Below are 27,429 nucleotides of genomic sequence, written 5' to 3'. Positions count from 1 at the left end.
ATATGGGGAAGGGGGATATGGGGTGATATGGGTGAAGGGTGGATATGGGGGAAGGGGGATATGAGGGAAGGTGTGAAATGGGGATTGGGGTATGGGGATGGGTGATATGGGGGTACAGGGATATGGGGACAGGGGGGATATGGGGGAAGGGAGGATATGGGGGAAGGGGGGATATGGGGAAGGGGATATGGGGAAGGGGACATGGGGAAGGGGATATGGGGATATGAGGGAAGGGGAAACAGGGGAAGGGGATATGGGGATGGGGGAAGGGGGTATGGGGAAAGGGGGGATATGGGGGAAGGGAGGATATGGGACAAGGGGGGATATGGTGGAAGGGGGATATGGGGAAGGGGGATATGGGGGAAGGGGGATATGGGGGAAGGGGGATATGGGGGAAGGGGGATATGGGGAAGGGGGATATGGGGGAAGGGGGATATGGGGACGGGGATATGGGGGAAGGCAGATATGGGGAAGGGGGATATGGGGTGATATGGGGAAGGGAGGGATATGGGGAAGGGGGGATATGGGGGAAGGGGGGATAGGCGGGATATTGGGGAATGGGGGATATGGTGGGAGGGGATATGAGGATATGAGGGAAGGGGAAACAGGGGGAAGGGGGATATGGGGGAAGGGGGTATGGAGAAAGGGGGGATAAGGGGGAAGGGAGGATATGGGACAAGGGGAATATGGTGGAAGGGGGATATGCGGAAGGGGGATATGGGGAGGGGGATATGGGGGTGATATGGGGGAAGGGGGATATGGGGGGAAGGGGATATGGGGGAAGGGGAAATGGGGAAGGGGATATGGGGAAGGGGGGATATGGGGAAGGGGATATGGGGAAGGGGATGGGGGAAGGGGATATGGGAAGGGAATGGGGGATATGGGGAAGGAAGGATATGGGGAAAGGGGGATATGGGGGAAGGGGGATATGGGGTATGTGGGAATATGGGGGAAGCAGGGATATAAGGGGAAGGGGATATGGGGGAAAGGGGGATATGGGGGAAGGCGGGTGGGGTAAATGGGGGCAGGCAGTGGGGTGTCTCACTTGGCGCTGCGTGGCGGGCGGCCATTTTGCCGGGTCTCCGGGGGGGCGTGTCTTTTGTGCAGTGACACCGCGTGGCGTCACTGACGGCGAGCACGTCCGTGATGGGTGATGCCATCGCGAATGGCGTCATGCCGCTACTAGCCCATTCCGAGGCGAAGAATTCGCGATGTTTCGGGGGGCCCACGCCGGAGTGATTTGCGCTGTTTGTGGCGCCGGGTTTTGGCCAATGCGCCGATTCATGGAGAATCCCGCCTGCTCTCAAATCAATCTAGTGAACCTTCTCTAAACTGCCTCTTTTGCAATTACAGCCCTCGTCAAAAACGGGGACTAAAACTGTACACAGTACTCCAGGTGCGCCCAGGTGTACCAATGCCTTGCAGCAAAACTTCCCTATTTTTATACACTATTCCTTTAGCTATAAATTTCCATTTGCCTTCCTTTTACCTGCTGTACCTGCATTCACTGGGCTCCCTGATCCCTCTGCACCGAAGCACTCTGAAGTTTCTTTCCATTTATATAATACATTGCTGTTCCATTTTTCCAACCAAAATGGATACCCACGTTAAACTCCATCTGCCACATTTTGGCCCACTCACCTAACCTATCTATATACATTTATAAATTTCTTATTTCTTCATTCCAACGTACTGTCCCACCTATTTTAATGTCATCTGCAAATTTGGCAATAGTACTTAATGAATCAAATTAATGAATATATATTTTAAATAGTTGGGCCCGAGGCCCGAACCCTGTGGCACCCTATTAGTTACATCTTGCCAACCAGAACAAGGCCCATTTATCCTGACTCTCTGCCTTCTGACGGTTAGCCAGTCTTCTAGCCAAGCTAATAAATTACCCCTAATCCATGTGATCTTACCTTGAGTGTTAATCTTTTGTGCGGCACCTTATCAAATGTTTCTGGAAGTTCAGGGCGGGATTCTCTGATCCCGCGCCGGGTCGGAGAATCGCCGGGGGGGGGGGGGGGGGGGGGTGAATCCCCCGACGCCGCTCCGACACCGGGCCGCCGATTCTCCGGCGATTGGAGAACCAGTGCCAATGGCGCCAATGCGGTCGTTGCAGCGCCAGTTGGGTGCCGCTGAACGTGCCCCCCCCCCGGCGATTCGCCGTGCTCGACGGGCCGAATGGCCGCCAGGTTCGGCCGAGTCCCGCCGGCGTCGTTCACCTGTGCTCCTACCCAGCGGGACCTCGGCGTTCTGGCTGCGGGGGCCGTCCTGGTGGGGGAGGGGGATCCGACTCCGTGGGGGGGGGGGGGGGTCTCCACGGTGGCCAGGCCCGTGATTGGGGGTTACAGATCGGCGGGCGGGCTGATTCCGGGGGGGTCTATGTTCCTCCGCACTGGGCCCCTGTAGGGATCCGCCATATTGTGTGGGGGCCGGCACGGAGATGGCAACCCGCGCCGTCCATGGTGCACATGCGCGGATCCGCGCCGGCCGTACTGGGGCATGTACCAGCAGCTGGAGCTGCACAAAGTGCTCCAGTATCGTGCTGGCACCTTGTGCGGCGCAAGATCGCTACTCCTAGCGGCCAATTTCCAGTTCCGCATCCACGAACCAGGGTGCCGCTCTTTGTGCTGCCATCTTGTTGGCTGGAATGTGTGTGTGGGGGAAGTGGAGTGCTTCTATCTTGCTGCAGCTTGTCAGCCTCTTGAGTGGCAATTCTGACCCCGGTGATTCTGACACCATTTGTCATTGCATTCGCTCGAGCTCCAAATGGCGCCAGTGCTAGCCCATTAATGGATCATGAATTGCTTCGGGACCGGCACCACTTCAGTGGTTGTAGAGGTCCACCGATTCAGTCCCAGTGCCAACACTTAGTCACTGAAATGGAGAATCCCGCTTTCTTCATGGACTAATTAGGGATTATGAGCTGTCTGATTGGGTTTGTCTAATTGACAAAGAACTAATTGTGGTCGATGTGTAAAGTAGTTTCTTCTCAAGGTAACGCTTCACTCTGTAAAACTACAGAAGTTGATCCCATTACTATCAATGGTCATCTGTTTGGTTGATTTACAGTAAGGACTCCCTGTAGAGCATATTGTACTGAAACAAATTCCAAATCAAATAACTTGTGCTGCTCCCATGGCCCATTTGTCTCAAGGCCGCCAACTCCGAGGTTGCAAAAGGGTTGTCAGTTTGTGCCTTCAGTCATTAAGTATTGGCCTGTGCTCGCTGGTAGCACAGTCACCTCCCAGTCAGAAAGCTGTGAAAAGCAAGGGCATTTTCCCAGTGTCCAGGTCAATCCCGCAATCAAAATCACTGAAATTTACTGCCAAATTTACATTTCAAAAGTATTTCATTGGCTGTAAAGTCTCATGGGGTGTCCCGTGGTTGTGAAATGCGTTGTATAAATGCAAGTTCCACCTTGCAAAGCTTTATGATCTGAAACACAGAAATGCTTCTTATTTTCTACACAATATAAACAATACTTTTAACACAAGTCAAACCAAGTCCAAGTATTTGGATATTCAGTAACTTCCTGCATTTGTCAGTTCCTGTGAATTACTTGTACATAAAATATTAGTATTAGCCTGATCGTAATGATGTGGCAGCATGATAGTTACTGTCATTAGACAGTTCAGCAGAAGATTGGGCGGCACAGTAGCACAGTGGTTAGCAGTGTTCAAAAAGGTTAGATGGGGTTGCTGGGTTGCGGGGATAGGGTGGGAGTGTGAGCTTAGTGCTTTCCAAGGGTCAGTGCAGGCTCAATGGGCTGAATGGCCTCCTTCTGCACTGCAAATTCTATGATTCTGTATGAACGTGCCTGGCATCCTGTATGTTGGTAAGTTCCATAATAATTAAGAAGTTATTGGTAAGTTCCATAATAATTAAGAAGCATATGTATGAATATGCTGGAGGCCAAGAATATCAAGGACGTCGTTAACATTGATAACAATGTTGGGTAGTTTACCATTCCCCCAAATTATTTGAGTTCAGTTGTGTTTGTGGCGGCAGGCACCTCCTTTAATGCCTTGACCTTGTCTTCCATGGGGTGTAATCCTTATGCATCCACACGGTTCCCCAGGTAGGTGACGTCAGTGGCTTGTAAGGTCCACTTCTCTTTCTTGAGGCAACTCCAGTCTCCTGAAATTTCTTTACCACCTCTGCCAAGTTTGCCAGATGTTCAGCTTCTATCAATCCTGTTATAAGAACATCATCAAGGTATACTCCAACCTTCTATCCTCTGTAGCAGACTCTCCATTGTCCTTTGGAATATTGCACATGCTGAAGCTACGCCAAAAGGCAGGAACGTGGACTGGAATAGGTTTGGTTGTGTTTATCATATCATACCCCTGGGAAGTATCCTCTAATTCAAGTTTCTGGTATGAGTGACTCATACCCAGCTTTGTGTAAGATTGACCACCTGTCAGCTTTGCATGCAGGTCTTCAATCCTCGGGATTGGATATTTATTCAGCTTGGCAGCCTTATTAACTGTGAGATTATAATGGCCACAAATTTGGATGGTTTTGCCTGGGGACTACAGGTGCTGCCCATTCTGACAACTTTTAACTTAGTATTCACTTTCTCTCGTAAGGCATATGGTACTGGTCTTGCCCTAAATACTCTAGGCGTCACCTCTGGATCCACGTAAATCTCAGCTTGTAACCCTTTGATTTTGCTCGATTCATCACAGACGATGTTCTCGTATTTTCTTATCAGTTCAGGCAGTCCCCCTCCCCGTACTTGAAAAATCTCGGCCCAATTCTTTAAGCCAATCGCGGCTGAGAAGGCTTGGTCCTTCACATGTCACTATTATTACGGGGAGCTGTAAGACTGTTGTCCAAAGCTTACAGGTTACATTGGGGTGCCTTTTATTGCTTCTTCAACTTGGCAGAAGTTCTCAAGTTCAATGGTTTGACTCCCTCTCTGAGGTATTGAAATGCTCAGCCATCACTGTGGCTGGTGCCCCTGTATCCACACCCAAAGTAAGAGGCTTCCCATTTAACATGAGCGCTACAGTAATTGGGTCTATCTTCCACGTTGGTCGATTAACAGAGAGCGAATGCCAGAATGACGGGTGTTAGGCTCTTCCACACTGTATACTTGTAACATCTTCGTTGATTGATTACTCAACAATCTTGACTTAACTTAGGGTAGCACAGTGGTTAGCACAGTTGCTTCACAGCTCCAGGGTCCCAGGTTCGATTCCCAGCTTGGGTCACTGCCTGTGCGGAGTCTGCACGTTTTTTGTGTGGGTTTCCTCCGGGTGCTCCGGTTTCCTCCCACAGTCCAAAGATGTGCAGGTTAGGTGGATTGGCTATGCTAAATTGTCCTTAGTGTCCAAAAATGGTTAGATGGCGTTAAAGGGATAGGGTGAAGGTGTGGGGATAGGGTGGAGGTGTGGTATAGGTCGGGTGCTCTTTCCAAGGGCCGGTGCAGACTCAATGGGCCGAATGGCCTCCTTCTGCACTGTAAATTCTATGATTCTATGAACTCTGCATTGCTTTATCAAATGTCCTCTTTTGTGACAATAAAAATACTCAGCCTTCTTGACCCATTGTGATTCGAGAATGTTGTTACCTCCACATCGATGACATCCCACTTTAAGCATTACTGACTGATCATCTATTCCGTACCTTTTTGTTTTGTTGGTGATTGAAACCTGCTTCGCAGTTGCTTCAGAGGCTGACTGGCTGCAGGTCCCTGCCCTAACTGTTGAACAACACTCTTCTGGGCACTCTGCAGCTCTTGTGTACCTTTTTCAGTGTTTTCCATGGTTGCAATTTCCATTGCTTGTTTAAAATTTATGTTGACCTCTGGAAGGAATCTGCATTGAATAGCATCGTTATTCATACCACAGACGATCCTATCCCATGACATATCATTTAGGGTGGCTCCAAAAATCACAATATACCGATAATTGCTTCAGTTTAGCAATGTAAGTCACAATCGATTCACATGGGGCTCTCACCCTTGAATTAAATTTGAATCTCTGGTGTATGATTGATGGTTGAGGTTGCAATTAACCTTTCACTGAATTCACAAGCCCACTAAATGATTTGCAGTCTGGTGCACTTGGGGCTGTAAGACTGTGAATAAGGTGAGTTCTACAAACACTTAGGAGAATTGCTTTGCATTTCGCCTCCTCCCCTATTTTGTTTGCACGGAAATAATACCCAAGGCGTTTGACATATTGGGAGAAATTCTCCGGAAATGGCGCGATGTCCGCCGACTGGTGCCCAAAACGGCGCAAATCAGTCGGGCATCGCGCCGCCCCAAAGGTGCGGAATGCTCCACATCTTTGGGGGCCGAGCCCCAACCTTAAGGGGCTAGGTCGGCGCCGGTCGAATTTCCGCCCCGCCAGCTGGCGGAAAAGGCCTTTGGTGCCCCGCCAGCTGGCGCGGAAATGACATCTCCGGGTGGCGCATGCGCGGGAGCGTTAGCTGCCGCTGACGGCATTCCCGCGCATGCGCAGTGGAGGGAGTCTCTTCTGGCTCCGCCATGGTGGAGACCGTGGCGAAGGCGGAAGTAAAAGAGTGCCCCCACGGCACAGGCCCGCCCGCGGATCGGTGGGCCCTGATCGCAGGCCAGGCCACCTTAGGGGCACCCCCCGGGGCCAGATCGCCCCGCGCTCCCCCCAGGACCCCGGAGTCCGCCTGCGCCGCCTTGTCCCGCCGGTAAGGTAGGTGGTTTAATCTACGCCGGCGGGACAGGCATTTTAGCGGCCGGAGAATCGCGCGGGGGGGCCCGCCAACTGGCGCGGTGCGATTCCCGCCCCCGCCGAATATCCGGTGCCGGAGACTTCGGCAACCGGCGGGGGCGGGATTCAAGCCAGCCCCCGGTGATTCTCCGACCCGGCGGGGGGTCGGAGAATCTCGCCCAGAGTGTCCAATCCTCTGTGGAGGAGTTAAATGGGTTTATTTGCCCAAAGAGAAGCATTCTGCTCAGTACTCTTTTATTCCGACTTTGATTAAAACAGGATACTCACAGGTGTCAGGTCAGAGGCAGTTTTAGGATAATATTTCCTCGTTATCAGATGTAAAGATGTACTCTCACAGACTTCATTAGTGAACACAAAAGGTAGTTATTTATTAATAAAAATTGGCTGTAACTAGCTCTCAAAATGTCTCTTTTCTTAAAAAGCCTTTCTCATCATGTGGTTGATTCCACATTCTGAGTCCTGATTGGTCGCACAGGTCATAAGACCCTTACTCTGCTGTGTTTCCCTGAAAGGCACAATCGCCACAGCCTCTTTAATTCAATTTCCTTGAGCAGTACTTGGAAGTCCCAGTCAGGAAGATTCAGTATTCTTCTGTCTGTATTCGAAGCCCCGCATCCTCATTTGTCTGTTTAGTCCTCGGGGTCCTTCTGTACATCTTTGGGACGTGTGAGAACAAATACTGATGAAACATGAAGTGAAGTTGCCTTAGAGTCAATTTTGTGAGTCGAGCACTGTTCCTGACTTAGCTGGTTGGCTCCAATGGGCTACTGCAGTGTGCCTGCTGAACTGTCTTTTTAAAAGCCTCATCTAGTTTCAACACAATGCAGCAATTTCCACGTTTCATGAGGAATTTCCATGAAGCATTATGTCTATGAATGGGTATGGTCTTGAAGTGCTTTATGCTGGGCCAGTGATCCAGAGACATGGGTTCAAATCCCACAAAAAAAAGTTTATGAACTTAAGTTCGGTTTTTTAAAAGCCTGAATAAATGAGATGGGTTCATTAAAGTTTGTTTTAGAGAAGGGAACCTGACATCAATTTTCTTTGAAATTCCCCTCCGACTCCATAATATCACAAATCTCAGTTAAACGGTATCCATCTACATCTTCGCTCACAGAAGAATATCCAGCTAGCTTTCTGAAGTAGGGATAACAGGGCCGGGATTCTCCGAAATCCCGTCCAAGTGTTGACGCCGGCGTCAAAACCGGCGCGAGTGACGCCGGCGACAACGGGCCTCCAGGCCCAGTCATTCTCCCCTTCCCCGGGGGCTCGCGTGACGCAGGAGTGCTGTGTGCTGCTCTAGCGCCGAAAGCCGGCCTTACACGGTCGGCACGGGTCCGCGCATGTGCTCCACACCACCGTGGAGGCCCCCCCCCCCCCGGAGTATGCTCCCCCCGCCCCCCCACCAGGACGACGCCCGCAGCCAGAACGGCGAGGTCACTCCGGGTGGGACCATACGCGAACGACGGTGGCGGGACTCAGCGGAGCTCGACAGGCACTCAGCCCGTCGAGCGCCAATTCTCCGGTAACAGGAAAATCGTCGGAGCTGCATGGCAGGATTCGTGCACACCGCCCCGGCGATTCTCCGACCCGGCGCGGGCTCGGGGAATCCCACCCCTGATACATTGGCCGGAATTTCTGGCCATTCACACAAGCGGGATCTTCCGGTGATTCTGAAGGCACACCCCCGCCTCGGGTTTCCCGGTGGCGAGGGCTGCATTCAATGGGAAACCTCATTGACAGCAGCGGGCCCAGAAGATCCCATTGCTGGTCAGCAGTGGGCCACCGCACGCGGCGGGTTGCATGGAAAACCCCGCCTATTAATTCTGTTTCTCCCTCCACAGTTGCTGTCAAACTTGCTGAGTAATTCCAGCATTTTCTGTTTTGATTTCAAATTTCCAGCACCTGCGGCATTTTACTGTTGCATTCATCCCTTTATGAAGATCTGGAGTGAATCCACACTCAAGTCAATTACTTACCAGAGCTTTCCGACTCTGCAATTGATATAAAAATACCCCTGCTTGATATCTTTCCAACTCTGTGCATTACAGCACTCCCTGCGCTCAACTATTGGCAGGAAATCTCAAAATACAATTTATGAATATGGCAGCTACAGCATAACTTGTCATCGGAAGGAATCGGTGAGATTCTAAGTATTTCAGTTCTTTGAACCAGTGATCTAATGTAGGATTATATGGCACCTTCCCAAAGCAATAAAATAATTAGGGATTTAGAATTGTACGTGTGAACTTCTTCAAGTCAATGCCTGCCAGCCGTTCCCCAACCCTGATGAAATAAAGACTGACTCCTAATTTATTACAGGCCCTTTTTGTTGGTTTTAAAAGTAATTTGCAATAATGAGTGCCCTCATATTCACCTTATTTTCTAAACTAGGTGAACACAATGTGATTGTTTCTTCCAAAAGAGCTGGGTTATGGCGTTCACCCAATTTCCATTAATTGTAACCCAAAATACAATTGACAGGAGTGCAGTTGGTGTGATTATCACTTACGAGATGAGAGCTATTAAGAAAATGGAGAGTATCATCTTCAGAACACAAATATTTTCCCTAACTATAATGCCCTCTTACAGGACGTGAAGTGGATGGGTATTGTTATGCCTCTTATACTCACGTACCAACCATTTTTAACTGCCACAGCAGACTTTTAAGTGCAATCCAGAAGAAGTTACCACTTGTGACTATTGTGGTTTGTCCCTTCAGACAAAGGCACCACCAGACCCTGTGTTCAAGGCTGAGAGAGAAACCTACTCCTTTTTTGGGGGGGGTTGGGGGATCATAATCGTCCTTATTCTCGGAATGTTAGATAAACGTATCCAGGATAAGGAAGGTTTTAGATTCCCCTTGTTTTGTTGTGTCCTATTCTCTTCTTTCTTTCTGGCTCTTTGTTAAAATCACTATAGAACAGAGAATGTTTTTGTTACTATGGATTGTGAGGATTGTTTCACATCATCATGCTATTCATCGTTTGCCCCTCCCCTGTTGTAAAACACAAGCTAGTGCCAGCTAAACAGTGGTGGCATTGTGCTGGGTTTCAATACCACCCAGATTCTACTTCAGCCAGCATTCCCCTCCAATCCTTTTTGTGTGCAGGAAAAAAATAGAGCATTTGCTCAGGGGAGGGAGGGGGTGTGTCGATTGCTTCAACCAACATGGATTTTTTTTTAAAAAGGCAAGATTGATGGGAGAAAGTTCTCCAAGAAACAAGGATAAATTTCTTCCAGGCCAAGGCCAGTTGTTCTATTGTTCGAAGGCCGTGTGTTTTGTTCATTATCTCTTACTCTCTTCCTTTATCAAGAACACTCGCAGCAAAGCACAGAGAAAAGAACAGGATATAGAGGTCAGGGGTCCTCATCTGACCACCTAGGTGTTCCATTTTGAACACCAAGGATGGGCAGGGCAGAGGGTGAGTTTGCGTAACACACCAGAATGTATTCCCTGAAAGCAATAATTGATGGAAGGCGTAATTTACAGCTCAACCTCTCTCTCTCTCTCCCCGAGCACCCCCCCCCCCCTCTCCATCCCCCATCACCCCGCCCCTTCAGGGTTAGTATGTATGGAAGTGGTAGAATTTACTGAAGAAGAGTCGCTTGAAACAAGGGCCTGTTGTCAAGGGAATAAGCCTAGCTGAGTGCAGGCATGATAGGAGCAGCTGCTGGTTTTGGCTAGCTTGGGATTCTGCTGGTAATGGCAGTGATACTATGTGCCATCAAAAGCAGAGCTGGTTGTGAAAGGGAGTTGGGGAAAGGGGGGGAAAAAATGAAAAATCAGAAAACGGCCGGTGTTGTAAATGGCAGCGAGAACGAAGGCCCGCCTATGCCAAAAGCAGAGGAGCATTTTGTTTCCTTTAGCGATGTGCTATTCTGTTAAAAAAAAACATGTAAATTAATTAAATGGTAACAATGTACCTTTGACAGGCAGCTGCATCTAACAAACAGTGCTTTTACTTAGAAAATGATACAGCTTCCAGCGTCAGAGCAGAGAGGGAAAGAAAAACTGATAGGAGGGAAGAAAAAGAAGTTACGTATGTCAAAGCAGCTGCAATGACAATCTGATATAATGAATGCTTTTTACTTGTTGCCTGTTTACATTTCTGAAATTAATGGTAAAATAATTCCAAGACATTGCTAAGCAGGTCATAGGTGATCACTGAGAAAACTCCTTTTAGCTGTCACTTCATTACCTCAGCTTTATAATCTTTCAGCGAAGCAAATTAAAATTCAAAAATAAATGTCTGGCATTTTAAATCTCGCCGCTTCCTTTATTATTTTTTTGTAAGTAAATGACCTTCCATTTTTAATTCTGCTTCTAACTGAAGAGGATGCCTGGAGTCCTCAAGGACAACTGCAAAGCAGTACAAAGTTAGTCAGAAAACAGAACGCAATTAACACCACCGGACAATGCTATTATTATAAGAAGATGGGGATAAATAAACAGTTGTCTATCGTGAATCGCTGCTTTCTAGCCTTTAACTGATTGAAAGCTCTTGTCCTCGCCTCTGTACACTATGGTGACAGTTGGAACACCAACCTTGGAACCATTATGACTGGCAACATCTGACAGGTCTTAATTAATCAGGTTTTTTTTTTTCTCCCTCTCCCTCTCTCTCTCTCTCTCTTTCTCCCTAACGATGGCTGAATAAAAGAAGAACAACTGAGAGGCCATTGTTTTGGTCGTGTGTGGTGCATGGCTGGCAGATGCAAGGTTTGGCTCATGCTGCACAGTGGCAGGTAGGGCACCCTGCTGTTAAACCCTGCTGTTGTGCACACTCCTCGAACGCGGAACAAAGTGTTTTCAATATTCCCTCCTTTGTAGACATGATCAACACAGACCCATTCACTTATGATGAGATATTAGTGCTCATTTAGAGCTGACAAAAAAAGCCTCTGAAAGATAAAATGAGGTTCCGTGATGGTAATTCTGAAGAAACTGCCGATCCACGCAGATAAATGTCTGTGAATTAAATCAAATTGTACTCACTTCTCTGAAAAGTACTTTAAAAATAGAACCAACGTTCACACTATAGCAATACGTACTTTGAACATGAATCCTTTTTTAAAATAAATTTAGTGTACCCAATTAAGGGGCTATTTAGCGTGGCCAATCCAGCTAGCCTGCACATCTTTGGGTTGTGGGGATGAGACCCACACAGGCACGGGGAGAATGTGCAAACTCCACACGGACAGTGACCTGGGGCTGGGATCGAACCCGAGTCCTCAGCGCCTTGAGGCAGCAGTGCTAACCACTGAGCCTCCGTGCTGCCCTTTGAACATTAATCTAAGGACATTTACTCAGTCGTATTTCAAAATGCTTTGCTGTATGTGTATTAAAAAAAACGATTGACCGTAACCAGTAGATAAAAATTAATAGGAATGTTAGCAGTGCGTAACAGGCTCTGCAAATGCAGCAAAATATCTCAAGTAAAAGCAGAAAATGCTGGAAAAACTCAGCAGGAGCTGGAGAGAGAAACAGAGTTAAAGTTTCGAGTCCATATGCCAGACCTGCTGAGTTTGTCCAGCATTTTCTGTTTTTATTTCAGATTTCCAGCATCCACAGCAAATATATATGTCATCTGGTCTTAGTTACTTACCAATATTGCATATTCAGCCAGGCAGGGTGAGATTTTGTTTTTGTTTCTTAAGCTGAAAACCAAGGTAAAGTTTCTCTGCATTTTGTCCCATTTCTTTCTTTCTTCGACAAGGCGGCGCGGGCGGGCTCCGGGGTGCTGGGGTGGGGGGCGGGGCGAACTGGCCCCGGGGGGTGCCCCCACGGTGGCCTGGCCCGCGATCGGGGCCCACCGATCCGCGGGCGGGCCTGTGCCGTGGGGGCACTCTTTCCCTTCCGCCTCCGCCACGGTCTCCACCATGGCGGAGGCAGAAGAGACTCCCTCCAATGCGCATGCGCAGGAATGCCGTCAGCGGCCGCTGACGCTCCCGCGCATGCGCCGCCCGGGGATGTCATTTCCGCGCCAGCTGGCGGGGCACCAAAGGCCTTTCCCGCCAGCTGGCGGGGCGGAAATTCGTCCGGCGCCGACCTAGCCCCTCAAGGTTGGGGCTCGGCCCCCAAAGATGCGGAGGATTCCGCACCTTTGGGGCAGCGCGATGTCCGTCTGATTTGCGCCGTTTTGGGCGCCAGTCGGCGGACATCGCGCCGTTTCTGGAGAATTTCGCCCATGGCCTCACTCACCATGGCTTTATGAAACCTAGTGAAAAAATCCACTGCCTTCGAGTGGAAGGCGGCCCATTAGGCAGAGTGGTTGGAGCTGAAAGCCAAGCTCACCAATGCACCCGTATTGGCATTTTTCGACCCAGACAGGGAAACAAAAATCTCGACAAATGCGAGCCAAGATGGCATCGGTGCGGTCCTGCTGCAACGCGATGACACTTCATGCTGGGCACCGGTTGCCTACGCATCAAGGGCAATGATGCCCACCGAAACAAGGTATGCACAAATCGAGAAGGAATGCCTGGGCCTTCTCACTGGCATTCTCAAGTTTCACGACTATGTCTATGGCCTGCCGACATTCACAGTCGAGACAGGCTGCCCCCCGCTCGTATGTTGTGCGTCTGGCTGATGGTTCTGTTGTGTGAAGAAACAGACGGACAATGCGGAAAGTTGCCTACCCGCAACCACATTCTTCTCCGTTTCCTTCTGTTGTTTAGCCACCTCCTGATACCTCGACTCACGAGGCCACCAGTCAGGCTTCAATCCCGCCCATCAAGGCGCTGTCGTCCCCACCACCACCTTTCCGGCGATCGACCAGGATCAGACGCAAGCCACAGAGACTTGACTTATGAACATTTGTTATGTTTGCTATGTTCTGTGTTCTCGCATTAGACAGCTGTTTTCACATGTACACATGTTCACATCCACTTCATGTATATATGTTAATATTGGCCTATTTTTGTAAATACGTTCACATATGTCATCCAAACATGAAAAAAAGGGGGCGATGTCATGATATGTAGACGCACACTTAATGATATACAGATAAGCAGCTAATGGACACAGAGAACAGGACATGACCAATAAGCAGGCAGGACACTCAGGGGTGGGATCTGACTATAAAAGACATGAGGCACTCACACTCCACCTCTTTCCACTGATGAACATCTGGAGAGTCAGTCAAGGGTGTTCTTACAATCTCAAACCTCCACCATGTGGCTAAGAGCTAGTCTGGTTCAGTCAGACGGAGTAACCACCTTGTCCATGCCAGCCCGAGGACACCCAGGTGGCCTTTTTAATCCCTTCCTGCACCCAATCCATAGACCTGTACCTTACAGCACTTAAGGTGCAGAATCCTGGTACTTTTTAAAAGGGTTTAGGGTCTCTGCCTCCACCACCAACTCAAGCAGCGAATTCCAGACTCCCACTACCCGCTGTGTAAAAAGGTTTTCCTCATTTCCCCTCTACACCTTCTGCCCTTATCTTGAATCTATGTCCCCTGGTTCTAGAATTCTCCACCAAGGGAAACAAATTTTATCCTGTCCACTCTATCACTTCCCCTTATAATTTTGTACACCTCAATTAAGTCACCCCTCAGCCTTCTTTGTTCCAAGGAAAATAACCCCAACCTATCCAATCTCTCCTCAGAGCCATACATTTCTAGCCCTGACAACATTCTTATTAACATGGAAGCACTTTGTTTTCACCTTCAAAACTAATTCAGTATTAGAGTAATAAAAACTAACTTTTGGTTAAGGACAGTAGTTGATGTCAATTGCACCATTAAGTAAAAGACAAGCACATTGGTTTCTACTGGAATTTATCATTAAGCAGAAAAGAACACGGGCGGGATTCTCCGCAATCGGCGCGATGTCCACCGACTGGCGCCAAAAACGGCACGAATCAGTCCGGCATCGCGCCGCCCCAAAGGTGCGGAATTCTCCGCATCTTGAGGGGCCGAGCCCTCACCTTGAGGGGCTAGGCCCGTGCCGGATTGATTTCCACACCACCAGCTGGTGGGAAAGGCCTTTGGTGCCCCGCCAGCTGGCGCGGAAATGACTTTGCCGGGCGGCGCATGCGCGGGAGCGTCAGCGGCCGCTCACTGCATCCCCGCGCATGCTCAGTGGAGGGGTCTCTTCCGCCTCCACCATAGTGGAGACCATGGCGAAGGCGGAAGGAAAAGTGTGCCCCCACGGCACAGGCCCGCCCGCGGATCGGTGGGCCCCGATCGCGGGCTAGGCCACCGTGGGGGCACCCCCCGGGGCCAGATCGCCCCGCGCCCCCCACCAGGACCCCGGAGCCCGCCCGCGCCGCCTTGTCCCGCCGGTAAGAGAGGTGGTTTGATTCTCGCCGGCGGGACAGGCATTCCAGCAGCGGGACTTCGGCCCATCGCGGGCCGGAGAATCGCCGGGGGGGGGGGGGGGGCGCCAACCGACGCGGCGCGATTCCCACCCCCGCCGAATATCCGGTGCCGGAGAATTCGGCAACCGGTGAGGGCGGGATTCACGCCAGCCCCCGGCGATTCTCCGACCCGGCGGGGGGTCGGAGAATCCCGCCCCATGTTTTAAGAAAACAAACATGCAAAAAAAAGACTAAGAAATAGAATTTCCACAGTAGCATAAGCAAATGTTTACATTGTTTCCCTGGGCCTTCACTGATCTTCTATCAAAGTTCGGATGTAATTTATTCTGGCATTTTATATTCCATGACTATACTGCGATCCAAAGTAGCAATTCCTCAAATTCAGTGACTGGATCGATATAATTTAACACAAAGCATCCTTTTGTCCTTAAGAAACTACCACTAAACCAAGATTTGCTTCAGAAGCAATTGTAAATATGTCTTGATAATTTAACTGATGGTGAATCTAACATCCATTAAATGCCGTGTGGATGATACCTGGGGCGAAATTCTCCGTTATCGGCGCAAAGTCCGCCGATCGGCGCAAAAACGGCGCAAATCTGACTTGCGTCACGTCGGAAAAATGGTCCAAAAGTCTCCGGCCCGAAATGGGCTAGCAGCGACGTGACGGGATCCGCGCTTGCGCAGTGGTTCACGCCGTGCAGCGTCATACACGCCGCACGGCGTGACGGCTCATAAGGCCGCGCTGCTCCCCCCCAACCGACCGGAACACCCGACCGCAACACCCGACTGGATGGCTGGCCGCCGCTCAGCCCCGAGGTTCGAGTCACGGGATGTGGAGGCGCTCCTGGACGCAGTGGAGTAGAGGAGGGACGCCCTGTATCCCGGGCACTGCTGCAGAGTTGCCCCACGCCACAGCCGGCGTCTGTGGAGGGAGGTGGCAGAGGCCGTCACCGCTGCGGCCTTGACACCACGGACAGGCACCCAGTGCTACAAGAAGGTGAACAACCTCGTCAGAGCAGCCAGGGTGAGCCTCCCCCCTGCCCGATATCCATATCCCCCATATCCCCCCTCCCCCATATCCCCCCTCTCCCATATCCCCCCTCCCCCATATCCCCCCTCCCCATATCCCCCCTCCCCCATATCCCCCTCCCCCATATCCCTCCTACCCCATATCCCCCTCCCCATATCCCCCCTCCCCCATATCCCCCCTCCCCCATATCCCCCCTCCCCATATCCCCCCTTCCCCATATCCCCCCCTCCCCCATATCCCCCATATCCCCAAGTGAATCCAGCCCTAACCTTAACCTCTGCAATGCACGCGCAACCGATGGCGTGCATTCATATACCTGCCTAACACTGTTGCCTTTTACCCCTGCCACCACCCCCACCCACCCCCCCGCCACAGGAGAAGCGCGCACACAACAATAGGGAGCATGTGAGGACTGGAGGAGGCCCCGCTGATGAGAGGCCACTGACCGTACACGAGGAAAGGGCCCTGGAACTGGCTGGTGGACCTGAGGACCGGGAGGTGGCTGATGCAGAGGCCGGGGGCGTACTAGCAAGTGAGCCACCGACAGCCCGTCCCCATATCCCCCCTCCCCCATATCCCCCCTCCCCCATATCACCTGATCACTGCCTGCGTGTCTAACCATGCATGCTTCATTGTGTATCGCAGGAGCAAACGTCGAGGCACCCATCCCCGCAGATGCAGACCGCCCGCAGGATGCCCCTCGCACACCACGGGAGACGGAGAGACCCGGACCCTCCGGCATGCGACGCCCGCAGGATGCCCCTCGCACACCACGGGAGATGGAGAGACCCGGACCCTCCGGCATGCGACGCCCGCAGGATGCCCCTCGCACACCACGGGAGACGGAGAGACCTGGAGCAACAGGGAGACGACACCCCCGTCACGTGCGGGAGCGACGACGCAGGCGTGTGCCACCCAGCGACGAGGGGGGCACCCACAGGCCCCCGTCACATCCGAGCCAGGACACCACTACCCAGGACACCACTACCCAGGACACCACTACCCAGGACACCCCTACCCGGGACAGCACTACCCAGGAAGACGAAATACCGGACAGTGACTCAGAGTGGATGGGTGGAGACGAACCCCCACCCCAAAGTGCCATGGACTCAGAGTGGGATGAAGAGCACGACACAACGCCACTGCTGTCACCAACACCCTCCACCATCGCAGAAACACTCACCTCGGTTGGGCACTTTAGTGATGAGGCGTCTGGGACACTCACTGGTGCGCACAACACAGCCGTCCCGGTACAGCAGGTGGAGGTAGGAGCAGCAGAGGGGCCGGGGGGTCGGAGGGCAGCCCAGCCCAAGCGAACATCTGCCGCCCAGATGGATCCCGGGTTCCTGTAGTTTCCACACCCACACATAGATCCGATGCAACCACCGACCCGAAGACGAGCGAAGAGGGTGACGGCCGGCTTGCGGCGGCTGCAGTCGCAGGTGGAGGAGTCCACCCGCGTCCAGGAGCTGGGAGTGGTGCCGGTCATGCGTGCCACCCAGGCCGACACCGCACGGGTGGCGTCCGGGGTGGAGGCAATGGGTGCGACGGTGTCAGACATGGGGAACGGTTTGCGAGGCCTGGGGGCGTCTGTGCAGGCGGCGTCTGTGGCCCAGGACATGGCTGCCCTCTCACAGGAGGCCATGAGCCAGTGCCAGCGCCAGATGGCAGAGGCGCTCAACGCCATAGCCCAGTCTCTGCAGGCCATGGCCCGGTCTCAGCAGGCCATGGCCCAGTCTCTGCAGGCCATCGCTGAGGGCATCGGCGCTAGTGGCCATGTGCGAGCCGGCGTCGCACTGTCACAGACAGGGTTTGCCAACCCCCTGGGCTCCATGGCTGCAAACCTGCAGACCCCTGTCGATACCAGCACAGGCCTCCAGGGCTAGCAGCGCCAGATGCCGGGGGGGCGTCGGATGGCCAGTCCGTTCGCATCCCCCACCCATGTAGAGGCCTGGGGGCCATCGGGCACCCCGAGGGAGGAGAAGGTGGTATGGTCCGTCCCGGGTCCCCCTGTAGGGGAGGTCCGGGAACACCGCGACACCTCGGACTCCCCCCCTTCCGTCCCAGGTGCATCGGGTGGGCAACGGGCAGGACAGGCTGGCAGCTCACCATCCCAGTCGCCTGGGCCGCAGCCTGGCTTATCTAGGCCAGGACGCCCCAGGAAACGGCCGCCAAAGGGATCCTGTGTCAGAGGGCAGGAATCACAGGAGTCCACCTCCAGTTCTGCTGTACCGTCTGGGGAACCACGTAGGCGTAGTCAAAGGGCCCGTAAGGCCAAACAATTAGACACTGAGTAAGTTGGCACGGGTGCAGGGCACAGATGAGTTTTAGGGGCTAGGGCACGTGCATGAACTCCTTTGGTTATTAAAGTCAATGTTACACCTACAGAAGCTGCCTTTGTGCTCTGTCCAAAGCGTGCGGGGGTGTCATGTACGTTGAGCGCAAGTGTGTGTGTGAGGGGTGGTCTTACCTCAGCCCCAGGTGTACCTGCCCCCTTCCCCCTGGGCCGCCATCAACATCCTCCCGGGCAGAGGACGGGACCGTGCGCTGCAGTGTCACAGCCGCATGCAGGGATGGTCCGGGTGGATGGTGGTACTGTGGCCATGGGTCAGACATAGTCCAACGATGTGGAGCCAGGAGCTCGCCGCAGGGCGGGTTGTCATCATCCTCCATGGCCTGCAATAGACACGCGTCCACCCGCAACTGTGTGAGCCCGGCTGTTGTGCCGCAGGTGGATCGGCAATGGGGGGGGTGGTGTGCATGCGGGTGGGGCGGGTGGGGTTGGGGAGGGGGGTGAGGGTGCTGGGTGGGTGGATGGGTGGGGGGTGTGGGTGGTCGGCTGTTGCCATGGTGTGCGGTCTGTGGCCATACTACCCGATTCCCATGCCCATCTAGTCAGTGAAGCGGGCGGCTATCAGTCTGTCCCGTGCCCGCTGGGCCAGCCGGTAACGGTGGACAGCCACCCGCCTGTGTCTAGCCCGTCTGCCCTGACCATTGCCCCCATCCCCCTCATCTGGGGAGGACTGGGCCTCTTCCTGCTGCTCCTCCACTCCGCCCTCCTCTGCCTGCGGCACATCGCCCCTCTGCTGGGCTATGTTGTGCAGGACACAGCACACCACAATGATGCGGCCAACCCTATCTGACCGATACCGGAGGGCGCCCCCAGAGAGGTCCAGGCACCTGAAACGCATCTTCAGCACGCCAAAGCACCTCTCTATCACTCCCCTTGTCGCTACATGGGCATCATTGTAGCGGTTCTCCGCCTCATTGCGTGGCCTCCGTACAGGCGTCATCAGCCACGATCGCAATGGGTAGCCCCTGTCGCCCAGCAACCAGCCCCTCAGCCGGGGATGGTGTCCCTCGTACATGCGGGGATGGATGACCGCGACAACACGTATGAGTCGTGTACACTGCCTGGGTAACGGGCGCAGACTTGCAAGATCATCATGCAGTGGTCGCAGACCACCTGTATGTTCATCGAATAGGTTCCCTTTCTATTGGTGAACACGGCCCCTGTTATCTGCAGGTGGCCGCACGGCGACGTGCACCCCATCGATCGCGCCCTGGACCATGGGAACCCGGCAACGGCAGAGAAGCCCACGGCCCGGGCATCTAGGCTGGCCCGGTCCACGGGGAAGCGGATGTAGTGGTGCGCCATGGCATGTAGGCATCTGTCACTGCCCGGATGCACCGATGCACCGATGTCTGCGATATGCCGGACAGGTCCCCACTCGGTGCCTGGAATGACCCCGTTGCATAAAGTTCAGGGCCACCGTAACCTTGACGGACACGGGGAGAGGGTGTCCCCCGCCAGTGCCACGCGGTGACAGGTGTACCAGCAGGTGGCAGATGTGTGCCACTGTTTCCCGCCTCATCCGGAGTCTCCTCCTGCATTCCCGGTCCGTGAGGTCCTGGTATGACTGCCGGGGCCCTCGGGTGCCTCCGTTGCCGTGGGGCCGCGACGTCCTCCTCCCCCCTCCTCGTCCTGTCGGTCAGGTATCCCTCCAGCCTGGGCGGCTGCCGCCTGCCCCTCTGCGGCAGCCTGCGCCGCCTCTCTGGCATGCTCCTACTCCTCCTCCTCCTCATCCAGGGCAACATGGACATTAGCGGGCTGCCGCCACGGCGGCCAACATCGCTGGATGATCGGAAAACATGACGGCCTGGTTGGGGGGGGGGGGGGGTGTGTGTGTGTGAACGACGACATGTCATCATTGCCCATATCCCCTCCTTCCCCCCAGCCAGGTGGCATGGACCGCATGGGTCCAACTGTTGGAGGCTGGCACCTGGCCAGGTGGACCAACTCACTTGGCCCCCCATCCCCCCTCCCCGGCACGGACCTCCCCCCCATCCTCCTCCCTGGCACGGACCCCCCCCCCATCACCCTCCCCGGCACGGACCCCCCCATCCTCCTCTCCGCCACGGACCCCAACCTCCTCCCCGGCACGGACCCCCCCATCCTCCTCCCCGGCACGGACCCCCCCCATCCCCCTCCCCGGCACGGACCCCCCCATTCTTCTCCCCAGCACGGACCCCCTCATCCTCCTCCCCGGCACGGACCCCCCCATCCCCCTCCCCGGCACGGACCCCCCCCCCATCCTCCTCCCCGGCACGGACCCCCCCCCCCAACCCCCTCCCCGGCACGGACCCCCCCTTCCCATCCCCCTCCCCAGCACGGACCCCCCCATCCTCCTCTCCAGCACGGACCCCAACCTCCTCCCCGGCACGGACCCACCCCCCATTCTCCTCCCAGGCACGGACCCCCCCCATCCTCCTCCCCGGCACGGACCCCCCATCCCCCTCCCCGGCACGGACCCCCCCATCCTCCTCCCCAGCACGGACGCCCCCATCCTCCTCCCCGGCACGGACCCCCCCCATCCCCCTCCCCGGCACGGACACCAACCTCCTCCCCGGCACGGACCCCCCCATCCCCCTCCCCGGCATGGACCCCCCCCATCCCCCTCCCCGGCACGGACCCCCCCCATCGTCCTCCCCGGCACGGACCCCCAACCTCCTCCCCGGCACGGACACCCCCCCCCCAACCCCCTCCCCGGCACAGACCCCCCATCCCCCCTGGCACGGACCCCCCCATCCTCCTCCCCGGTACGGACCCCCCATCCCCCTCCCCGGCAAGGACCCCCCCATCCTCCTCCCCGGCACGGTCCCCCCCATCCCCCTCCCCGGCACGGACACCCCCATCCTCCTCCCCGGCACAGACCCCCCCCCAATCCCCTCCCCGGCACGGACCCCCCCATCCTCCTCCCCGGCACGGACCCCAACCTCCTCCCCGGCACGGACCCCCCCCCATCCTCCTCCCCGACACGGACCCCCCCCCCCAACCCCCTGCCCGGCACGGACCCCCCCCATCCCCCTCCCCGGCATGGACCGCCCCCCCCCATCCCCCTCCCCGGCACGGACCCCCCCATCCTCCTCCCCGGCACGGACCGCAACCTCCTCCCCGGCACGGACCCCCCCCCCCATCCCCCTCCCCGGCACGGACCCCCCCCCCATCCTCCTCCCCAGCACGGACGCCCCCATCCTCCTCCACGGCACGGACCCCCCCCCCATCCCCCTTCCTGGCACGGACCCCAACCTCCTCCCCGGCACGGACGCCCCCCCATCCCCCTCCCCGGCATGGACCCCCCCCCATCCCCCTCCCCGGCACGGACCCCCCCATCCTCCTCCCCGGCACGTACCCCAACCTCCTCCCCGGCACGGACACCCCCCCCATCCCCCTCCCCGGCACGGACCCCCCATCCCCCTCCCTGGCACGGACCCCCCCATCCTCCTCCCCGGCACGGACCCCCCATCCCCCTCCCCGGCACAGACCCCCCCATCCTCCTCCCCGGCACGGACCCCCCCCCATCCTCCTCCCCGGCACGGACCCCCCCATCCTCCTCCCCGGCACGGACCCCAACCTCCTCCCCGGCACGGACCCCATCCTCCTCTCCGGCACGGACCCCTCATCCCCCTCCCCGGCACGGACCCCCCATCCGCCTCCCTGGCACGGACCCCCCCCCATCCCCCTCCCCGGCACGGACCCCAACCTCCTCCCCGGCACGGACCCCCCATCCTCCTCCCCGGCACGGACCCCCCATCCTCCTCCCCGGCACGGACCCCCCCAACCTCCTCCCCGGCACGGACCCCCCATCCCCCTCCCCGGCACGGACCCCCCATCCTCCTCCCCGGCACAGACCCCCCCCCAACCCCCTCCCCGGCACGGACACCCCCATCCTCCTCCCCGGCACTGACCCCCTCATCCTCCTCCCCGGCACGGACCCCCCCATCCCCCTCCCCGGCACGGACCCCCCCCCCCCCCATCCTCCTCCCCGGCACGGACCCCCCCCCCCAACCCCCTCCCCGGCATGGACCCCCCCTTCCCATCCCCCTCCCCAGCACGGACCCCCCCATCCTCCTCCCCGGCACGGACCCCCCCATCCCCCTCCCCGGCACGGACCCCCCCCATCGTCCTCCCAGGCACGGACCCCCCCATCCTCCTCCCCGGCACGGACCCCCCCATCCCCCTCCCCGGCACGGACCCCCCCATCCTCCTCCCCAGCACGGACGCCCCCCATCCCCCTCCCCGGCACGGACCCCCCCCATCCCCCTCCCCGGCACGGACACCAACCTCCTCCCCGGCACGGACCCCCCCATCCCCCTCCCCGGCACGGACCCCCCCCATCGTCCTCCCCGGCACGGACCCCAACCTCCTCTCCGGCACGGACACCCCCCCCCCCAACCCCCTCCCCGGCACAGACCCCCCATCCCCCTCCCTGGCACGGACCCCCCCATCCTCCTCCCCGGCACGGACCCCCCATCCCCCTCCCCGGCAAGGACCCCCCCATCCTCCTCCCCGGCACGGTCCCCCCCATCCCCCTCCCCGGCACGGACACCCCCATCCTCCTCCCCGGCACAGACCCCCCCCATTCCCCTCCCCGGCACGGACCCCCCCATCCTCCTCCCCGGCACGGACCCCAACCTCCTCCCCGGCACGGACCCCCCCCATCCTCCTCCCCGACACGGACCCCCCCCCCAACCCCCTCCCCGGCACGGACCCCCCCCCCATCCCCCTCCCCGGCATAGACCGCCCCCCCCATCCCCCTCCCCGGCACGGACCCCCCCATCCTCCTCCCCGGCACGGACCGCAACCTCCTCCCCGGCACGGACCCCCCCCCCATCCCCCTCCCCGGCACGGACCGCCCCCCATCCTCCTCCCCAGCACGGACGCCCCCATCCTCCTCCCCGGCACGGACCCCCCCCCCCATCCCCCTCCCTGGCACGGACCCCAACCTCCTCCCCGGCACGGACCCCCCCCATCCCCCTCCCCGGCATGGACCCCCCCCCCCATCCCCCTCCCCGGCACGGACCGCCCCATCCTCCTCCCCGGCACGTACCCCAACCTCGTCCCCGGCACGGACACCACCCCCATCCCCCTCCCCGGCACGGACCCCCCATCCCCCTCCCTGGCACGGACCCCCCCATCCTCCTCCCCGGCACGGACCCCCCATCCCCCTCCCCGGCACGGACCCCCCCATCCTCCTCCCCGGCACGGACCCCCCCCATCCTCCTCCCCGGCACGGACACCCCCATCCTCCTCCCCGGCACGGACCCCAACCTCCTCCCCGGCACGGACCCCATCCTCCTCTCCGGCACGGACCCCTCATCCCCCTCCCCGGCACGGACCCCCCATCCGCCTCCCTGGCACGGACCCCCCCCATCCCCCTCCCCGGCACGGACCCCAACCTCCTCCCCGGCACGGACCCCCCATCCTCCTCCCCGGCACGGACCCCCCATCCTCCTCCCCGGCACGGACCCCCCCAACCTCCTCCCCGGCACGGACCCCCCATCCCCCTCCCCGGCACGGACCCCCCCATCCTCCTCCCCGGCACAGACCCCCCCCCAACCCCCTCCCCGGCACGGACACCCCCATCCTCCTCCCCGGCACTGACCCCCCCCATCTTCCTCCCCGGCACGGACCCCCCCATCCCCCTCCCCGGCACGGACCCCCCCCCCATCCTCCTCCCCAGCACGGACGCCCCCATCCTCCTCCCCGGCACGGACCCCCCCCCCATCCCCCTTCCTGGCATGGACCCCAACCTCCTCCCCGGCACGGACGCCCCCCCATCCCCCTCCCCGGCATGGACCCCCCCCCATCCCCCTCCCCGGCACGGACCCCCCCATCCTCCTCCCCGGCACGTACCCCAACCTCCTCCCCGGCACGGACACCCCCCCCATCCCCCTCCCCGGCACGGACCCCCCATCCCCCTCCCTGGCACGGACCCCCCCATCCTCCTCCCCGGCACGGACCCCCCATCCCCCTCCCCGGCACAGACCCCCCCATCCTCCTCCCCGGCACGGACCCCCCCCCATCCTCCTCCCCGGCACGGACCCCCCCATCCACCTCCCCGGCACGGACCCCAACCTCCTCCCCGGCACGGACCCCATCCTCCTCTCCGGCACGGACCCCTCATCCCCCTCCCCGGCACGGACCCCCCATCCGCCTCCCTGGCACGGACCCCCCCCCATCCCCCTCCCCGGCACGGACCCCAACCTCCTCCCCGGCACGGACCCCCCATCCTCCTCCCCGGCACGGACCCCCCATCCTCCTCCCCGGCACGGACCCCCCCAACCTCCTCCCCGGCACGGACCCCCCATCCCCCTCCCCGGCACGGACCCCCCCATCCTCCTCCCCGGCACAGACCCCCCCCCAACCCCCTCCCCGGCACGGACACCCCCATCCTCCTCCCCGGCACTGACCCCCTCATCCTCCTCCCCGGCACGGACCCCCCCATCCCCCTCCCCGGCACGGACCCCCCCCCCCCATCCTCCTCCCCGGCACAGACCCCCCCCCCCCCAACCCCCTCCCCGGCATGGACCCCCCCTTCCCATCCCCCTCCCCAGCACGGACCCCCCCATCCTCCTCCCCGGCACGGACCCCCCCATCCCCCTCCCCGGCACGGACCCCCCCCATCGTCCTCCCAGGCACGGACCCCCCCATCCTCCTCCCCGGCACGGACCCCCCCATCCCCCTCTCCGGCACGGACCCCCCCATCCTCCTCCCCAGCACGGACGCCCCCCATCCCCCTCCCCGGCACGGACCCCCCCCATCCCCCTCCCCGGCACGGACACCAACCTCCTCCCCGGCACGGACCCCCCCATCCCCCTCCCCGGCACGGACCCCCCCCATCGTCCTCCCCGGCACGGACCCCAACCTCCTCTCCGGCACGGACACCCCCCCCCAACCCCCTCCCCGGCACAGACCCCCCATCCCCCTCCCTGGCACGGACCCCCCCATCCTCCTCCCCGGCACGGACCCCCCATCCCCCTCCCCGGCAAGGACCCCCCCATCCTCCTCCCCGGCACGGTCCCCCCCATCCCCCTCCCCGGCACGGACACCCCCATCCTCCTCCCCGGCACAGACCCCCCCCATTCCCCTCCCCGGCACGGACCCCCCCATCCTCCTCCCCGGCACGGACCCCAACCTCCTCCCCGGCACGGACTCCCCCCATCCTCCTCCCCGACACGGACCCCCCCCCCCAACCCCCTCCCCGGCACGGACCCCCCCCCATCCCCCTCCCCGGCATAGACCGCCCCCCCCCATCCCCCTCCCCGGCACGGACCCCCCCATCCTCCTCCCCGGCACGGACCGCAACCTCCTCCCCGGCACGGACCCCCCCCCCATCCCCCTCCCCGGCACGGACCCCCCCCCATCCTCCTCCCCAGCACGGACGCCCCCATCCTCCTCCCCGGCACGGACCCCCCCCCCCATCCCCCTCCCTGGCACGGACCCCAACCTCCTCCCCGGCACGGACCCCCCCCATCCCCCTCCCCGGCATGGACCCCCCCCCCCATCCCCCTCCCCGGCACGGACCGCCCCATCCTCCTCCCCGGCACGTACCCCAACCTCGTCCCCGGCACGGACACCACCCCCATCCCCCTCCCCGGCACGGACCCCCCATCCCCCTCCCTGGCACGGACCCCCCCATCCTCCTCCCCGGCACGGACCCCCCATCCCCCTCCCCGGCACGGACCCCCCCATCCTCCTCCCCGGCACGGACCCCCCCCATCCTCCTCCCCGGCACGGACACCCCCATCCTCCTCCCCGGCACGGACCCCAACCTCCTCCCCGGCACGGACCCCATCCTCCTCTCCGGCACGGACCCCTCATCCACCTCCCCGGCACGGACCCCCCATCCGCCTCCCTGGCACGGACCCCCCCCATCCCCCTCCCCGGCACGGACCCCAACCTCCTCCCCGGCACGGACCCCCCATCCTCCTCCCCGGCACGGACCCCCCATCCTCCTCCCCGGCACGGACCCCCCCAACCTCCTCCCCGGCACGGACCCCCCATCCCCCTCCCCGGCACGGACCCCCCCATCCTCCTCCCCGGCACAGACCCCCCCCCAACCCCCTCCCCGGCACGGACACCCCCATCCTCCTCCCCGGCACTGACCCCCCCCATCTTCCTCCCCGGCACGGACCCCCCCATCCTCCTCCCCGGCACGGACCCCAACCTCCTCCCCGGCACGGACCCCAACCTCCTCCCCGGCACGGACCCCCCCCCCCCCCCCATCCCCCTCCCCGGCACGGACCCCCCATCCCCCTCCCCGGCACCGACCCCCCATCCGCCTCCCGGCACGGACCCCCCCCCCCATCCCCCTCCCCGGCACGGACCCCAACCTCCTCCCCGGCACGGACCCCCCATCCTCCTCCCCGGCACGGACCCCCCTACCGGCACTCCCCCGGAGCCCAGCCCACTCTAACCACCCCCCCCCGCCGCACACACACACACACAACCCGAGACACACCTCTCCCCACACATTTAGACTGCGGCCACGCCATCGCCTGCCCAGCGGCCAACCCCCCAGGCCATCACTCACCTCCACGCTGGTCGGCGTGAGCCTGGAGCACCGGGTCACGCCGATGAAAAGGAGGTTTAATTTACGTCGACGTGAACGGTCATCACGTCGACGGGACTTTGGCCCATCCGGAAGGGAGAATATCGGCAGGCCCAAAATCGGCTGCCTTGCGCAGACCCGTGACATTCTCCGACGTCAGCGGCGCCATTAACGCCCGCCGACTTTTCTCCCTTCGGAGACTTCGGCAACCGGCGGGGGCGGGACTCACGGCGGCCAACGGCCATTCTCCGACCCGCTGGGGGGTCGGAGAATGACGCCCCAGGTTTGGTGTAAAAGTAGAATATTGGTGCGATGAAAGTTCTTCTTGATTGATAGTAGTGAAAGATTGTGTTTTCCTAATTGTTGGTAGCTAGGAAATAAGTATCAAGCTAATTATTTGAGAAACTGCAGAAATTATCTAATGATTTTTATCCTTGTGTGTAATTCAAT

This window comes from Scyliorhinus torazame, chromosome 8 (assembly GCF_047496885.1).
Source record: "Scyliorhinus torazame isolate Kashiwa2021f chromosome 8, sScyTor2.1, whole genome shotgun sequence".
NCBI classification, from domain to species: domain Eukaryota; kingdom Metazoa; phylum Chordata; class Chondrichthyes; order Carcharhiniformes; family Scyliorhinidae; genus Scyliorhinus; species Scyliorhinus torazame.
This window is presented reverse-complemented; position numbering follows the sequence as displayed.